General features: G+C 47.2%; 1 protein-coding gene and 1 long non-coding RNA gene across 2 annotated transcripts in view; one reads left to right on the plus strand and one right to left on the minus strand.

The window, feature by feature from the left end:
* Positions 1 to 517: 517 nt before the first annotated feature.
* The window catches only part of LOC103096425 (uncharacterized), a 10,198-nt gene continuing 5,060 nt past the window's right edge, over positions 518 to 5,655 (minus strand). Inside the window, exon 2 of the long non-coding RNA XR_001629461.2 lies at positions 518 to 751. This is a non-coding gene — a long non-coding RNA (uncharacterized LOC103096425). The remainder of the gene's footprint in view (positions 752 to 5,655) is intronic.
* Positions 2,413 to 5,655, plus strand: part of CCDC188 (coiled-coil domain containing 188) — a 25,603-nt gene continuing 22,360 nt past the window's right edge. Inside the window, exon 1 of the mRNA XM_007490345.3 lies at positions 2,413 to 2,570. The gene's annotated coding sequence lies outside the window, so the exon portion shown is untranslated. The remainder of the gene's footprint in view (positions 2,571 to 5,655) is intronic.

Raw genomic sequence — 5,655 nt, forward strand, 5'->3', positions numbered from 1 at the left:
GTCACTTGGCCCCTATTGCCCAGCCCTTACCACTCTTCTGCCTTGGAACCAATACACAGTATTGATTCCAAGATGGAAGATAAGGGTTTAAAAAATTTTTCTTAAAGAAAAGGCTGGGCACCTACTTTTTAGGAATGATATGGAGGAGGTTCTTGTTCAGGTATAGCTTAGAATCACTGCCTCAATGGTTCCTTCCAGTTCTGAGATGCCATGACCCTGTGGCTTGTGGCCACCAAAATTCTTGCAACTTTGACAGTCTAGGGCCATTTTTCAAACACTTACATTCTGTCTTAAAATCAATGCTAAGCATCAGTTCCAAGGAAGAAGAGCAGTAAGCGATAGACAGTTGGGACTAAATGACTTGCCCAGGGTCCCACAGCTAGGAAGCATCTGAAACCAGATTTGAACCTAGGATCTCTTGCCTCCAGGTCTGGCTCTTTATCCACTGAGCTCCCTAGCTTCCCCCTTCTAGGACCATGTTTACCTTCTTTCTACTCAGGTGGGAACAGACAGACTATACTTTTATCCCTGATTTATTCAAAGGGCTCTACTGGGGGGAAATGTGATCTGAGTCACAGAAGCCCTTGGGTTGCTAGCTCTGCCCAAGATAAATAGGTCTGGCTTCATTCCATAGATTCTTTGGTAATGGTGATGGTAAGGGAGTGGTACCTGGAGTCTCAACACTTTGAGTCCCATGGGGCTTTGCCATCCAGTTCTATTCATTCCCCTCTCTGAGTCTCAGTTTCTTCCTCTGTAAAAAGAGAAGAAGCAGGAGGAAGAGCAGGATGAGGAGGAGGAAGAGGAGGAGGAGGAAGAGGAGGAAAAGAAGGAAGAAGAAAAGAAGAAGGAAGAAGAAGAAGAAGAAGAAGAAGAAGAAGAAGAAGAAGAAGAAGAAGAAGAAGATGATGATGATGATGATGATGATGATGATCTTGGCAGAGGGACTAAAAGATTTAAACCCAAGTCCTGCCTCTTGTCTATACTGGCTGTGTGACCATGGGCAAGTCACACTTTTTGGTACCCTCTGGTAGTTCTCAATGGCTCCATGTTCAGAAGAATTACTAACATGCCTCATGTAGGGGGCTCCATGTTTTGTTTGCTTTTTGGTTGGATCTGCTATTTAGTTGGTATGGCATGCTGCCAGTGAAGAAACTCCTCCCACTGTAGGCTGGCACCACTCCTAGAATATATAGTTTTCAAGAGTTGTGTTATAGTGGATATTCTGATCCAGGTACAAGGTAGACCAGCTGCCCCTGGGCCCCCTTTCAGCTCAGAGAGATTCTGACTCTGTGTCTGGGAAACTAAGAAGTCAATGACTTACCCAGAGTCATGCAGCCAAGATGTGTCAGATGTGAAACTAAAGAGAGTTTCCCCATCAGATGTTCTTTACATGGAGGTAATCACCAGTTTGATGACTATAGATCCAGGGTAGAAAAGGAAATCAAGGATGTAGGGTCACAGGCTAATACTTTGGAGCATCTAGGTGGTTCAGTAGGCAGAGCACTGAGCCTGGAATCAGGAAGTCCTGAGTTCAAATCCAGATTCAGATATTGTACAACCCTGGGCAAGTCATTCCCTTCTGCTTGTCCTGGTTCCTTCAATTCAATATGAGGGTAATAATAGCACCCACCTCCCAAGGCTGTTGAGAGTTAATATTTGTAAAGCATTTGGCACAGTGCCCAGCATATAGTAGGTGCTTATTAAATGTTTTTTCCTCACCTCCAGAGGATCATGGGTCTAGAACAAGAAGGGATCTTAAAGGCCATCTACCTAGTTCAATTCCCTCATTTTACAGATAAAGAAACAGGCCCAGAATGATAAAAATGACTTGTCCACAATCACACTACAGGTAATATTTGAACTCACGTCATCCAACACCAGAAAGTGTTCTTTCAATGTCTATACTGCCTGATTCCCAGTCTATACTGCCTAATTCATGTAAAGAAAGTACTTAATGGAAATAAGAGGGACTCTCAACAAATCACATGCACTGATAATAGCCCTTTGAGGTTTATAAAGCATTTTCCTCCAAATTATACCCATTTTGCAGATGAGAGAAAATGAGCCTGAGAAAGCGGAAAGGTTTTGCCCTAGGTCACAAAGCCACCAAATGGCAGAACCAGGACTCAGAACCCAACCCTCATTCAATTGGATCAGAAAAATGGAGGATGTTCTAGACTTCAGGCAACAGCTAGGTATCCAAGGGCCAGGGCAGGAGCCTCCCAGGCAGATAAGAACAGCAGAGCAAGAGCATCAGCCCTCTCTTCTCCATATTCAGGGCAGCCAAGAGGGGATCCAGAAGGCAGAAGCTCCAAGCCCCGCCCACCAGGCAGACAGGTGTGCACTGAGGGCGTCATGGCAACCAGGGGGCAGGGGAGCGGCTGCTATGGCAACGGGCTGTCCGGAGAGGGAGACACTGCTTAGCAACTGGGACTTCTCAGAACTCCAGTTGTGGTGGAAAAGGAAGGAGGGAGAGAAGAGGAGAGAAAGGAGGAAGCCGAGCAGCCGGAGCCAGAAGGGAGAAAGGGAGCTCAGAGGCCGTCCAGGCCAAGCCCCTCCTTTAATGCTGGGTAAACTGAGGCACTGACCGGGGAAGGAGCTTGTCCTAGGTCATCCTGGGAATGAGCAGAGCCATTCTTCTGTCCATTGCTGTGGGGCTTAGGAGGGATGGGAAGGGCAGGAGCTGTGACTTCCTTCATCAGTAGAAAAGTCCCCAGCCAGGAAATTTCCTCTACCAGTGCCCGGACCTGCACCTGCTCTGCCATTTAGAGAATTCACTCAGGGGGGATTCCCGTGCTTTCCCAGGGTCACACAGCCAGCTCTGCACCCCCCCCCCACTCTGAGGCAACTCTCCATCCTGGCTACCAGGCTGCCTTCACAGTTTGCCTTCCTCAAAATAACTCTGTGGGGGTGGGGGAGGGAAGAGGAGACTCAGACCTGGGATTTTAGACTGGAAGCCCCCTGAGGGCAGGCACTGCCTTGTCAGCATGGTTGTCTCTGTATCCCCAGCACATCGTCCAGGTTTGTGGATGGGATGATCATGCTGAGCCTCAAAGAAGGAAGGGATTTGCCCCTGGGTCCCAGTGAGTGAGGGGTAAAAGCCAACAAGGATTTGTTAAGTGGCTGAGGGAGAAGTGGAGGAGGGCCCTGGCCCTTCGGCTTTGCCAGCACCTTCCCAACAACTCGTTAGGTCAGACAGTGTAAGGATGGCAATTCCCATGCCTATTCCGTAAAGTTATTGGCCACCTACCAGCTTGTGAACACATGGTCTCCCCTATACAAGTGTATACTCTCTAGGGACAGCTAGGTGGCACAGTGGATAGAGCTCCAGATCTGCAGGCAGGAGGACCTGGGTTCAAATCTGAATCCTAGACACTTCCTAGCTGGGTGACCCTTGACAAGTCTCTTAACCCTGTTTGCCTAGCCCTTGTCCTTCTGTCTTATAGTTGATACTAAATTGGAAATTAAGGGTTAAAAATAATGTAAACTTTCTAATGATGGGGATTGTGTTTTTGCCTCTTTGTATCCTCAAAGATTAGCACAGTGCCTGACAAATAGTACATACCTCATCAATGCTTATTGACTTCATCACCAATCAGTCAATCTACAAGTGTTTCTTAATTGCTTTCTATATGCCAGGTACAATGCAAAGTTCTGAGGAAATGAGGAGAAAGCAAATACAGCACCTAACGTACAGATTCCTAAACTGGAGTAGCTAATAGATTAGAGAAACTGAGGCTCTGCTAGGCTAAGTGGTTTGTCTAAGGTGACAGGGCTGGTGAGTGGCAGAGCTGAGATTGGAGCCCAGACTGGCTGTTCCCCAGCTGGTAGGGTTGGAGGGTCCCTTGTTTCTCTATCCCCTGAAGGGAGGGGGGGAAGCCCCAGACGTCCAGGAATAGAGGACTTTCCTCAGAGAAGCCCCAAGACCAAAGAGTCTAGCTCTTACTCCCAAATTCACACAAGGTGCAGGAGATATGAGAATTGCCTTGTGCTTTTCATCCATCCGCAGGCTGAATCATAGACTAGCTGAATGGCAAGACCATTCCTGGTGCCTCTTGTGGTGGTTTGGGCTTCTTCCCAATACCCCTTCCCTGAGAGGGAACAGGAATCCCAAAAAGGCCTCACAGGAGCTCTCAGCTGAACTACATATTCACCAGGCAGATAATGAGACAGATCACTCTAGAATCTCACCTGACTGACCTTTACGCCCAATTCTCTTCCTCTTCTTCCCCAAGGAAATCTGTCCCCCTCACTAGCCACTGCTATACCTGATAATTATAGCTACCATTTTATGGTGCTTTAAAATTTGCAAAGCCATTATCTCAACATTCTCCTCATGATACTTCTAATAGATTAGAGAAACTGAGGGCTGGTGAATTGCAGAGCTGAGATTGGAGCCCAGACTGGCTGTTCCCCAGCTGGTAGGGTTGGAGGATCCCTTGTTTCTCTATCCCCTGAAGGGAGGAGGGAAGTGAGGTATTTTCATTCTCCTCTTTTACAGATGGGGAAACTGAGACACACAGAGGTTTAAGTTACTTCACTGGGGTCACACTACTAATAAGAATCTGAGTCAGAATTTGAACTCGGGTCTTTCTGGCTTCAGATCCAATACTGCCCATCCAAATTCCCACCTCTAGAATGTTACACTTCTTGCCCTCCACCAGATGACTCTCTCCTCCCCTTCCTTTCTTGTCTGTACTCTAGGCATGCTGTCCTAGGCTGGCCCAAGTCTCTGGGCCACCTTTGGGAGATGAGGAAGTGTCCCTTCTGAAGCCTTCCCTAGTCTTCCTCTCCCCTTCCCAAAGCATGGTCCAATTCCCTGAGGACTCACTGCCATCTTGTGGTCATTGTCAGAATTCTCTGCCTTAGCCAGATTGCATCCAGATCTGGGATTCACATTTGAGAGAGAGAATAAACAAACTGGAGGGTGTCCAGAGGTGGGTGAAGAGGAATATGAGAGGACTAGGGACTGAACCACTGAGGAAGCAAGGTAAGTGGAAAGAAGAGTCAGAGGATCTGGGTTCAAATCCCCCGCATCACCCTTTGGTTTCCTGGGTGACCTTGGGCAAGTCTCATTTCCCCAGGCTTCAGTTTCCTCCTCTGTAAAATGAGAGGATTGGACCAAACAGAGTCAATAGTCCTTTCCAGCCATTGACCTTAGATCCTCTGGTTCAATGAAGGGTTAGGCTCAGATCATCAGTGACCCAGGTTCCAGGGGGAATATAAACTTGATTCCTTTTTTAGGTTATTAAGATTTTCCCCATCATTTTATTAAGTCTAAACAATCAGCAAAATAATAGATCAAGGTCTGATTTATAGCATTCAATGATTTTCAAGGTATAAATGCTCCCACTGAAAATTTAACAATTGGCTTTTGTGAGCTGGTTAGAGCCGGCATTCTCACCCTGACTCCTCTCATCTGAAGGCATCTTTTATGCCCCAGCTTGGAGCAGTCACTCCTACTTACAACCCAGAAGAGTCTTCCTCCCATGCCTCACTGTAGCAGAAACGGGGTCAGAAACCCGAGTTTTCTTGAAGTCTTTGCTCACAGAAGACTAGCAGTTCTGGGGATACTGTTTTTCCCCAGATGTATAAAATGGCAGGAAGGGCTCTGGTTCTGTAGTCAAAGGACCTGGGTTCAAAATCTGTTTCTGG

The sequence above is a fragment of the Monodelphis domestica genome, chromosome 3, assembly GCF_027887165.1.
Source record: "Monodelphis domestica isolate mMonDom1 chromosome 3, mMonDom1.pri, whole genome shotgun sequence".
In the NCBI taxonomy this organism is placed as follows: Eukaryota; Metazoa; Chordata; class Mammalia; order Didelphimorphia; family Didelphidae; genus Monodelphis; species Monodelphis domestica.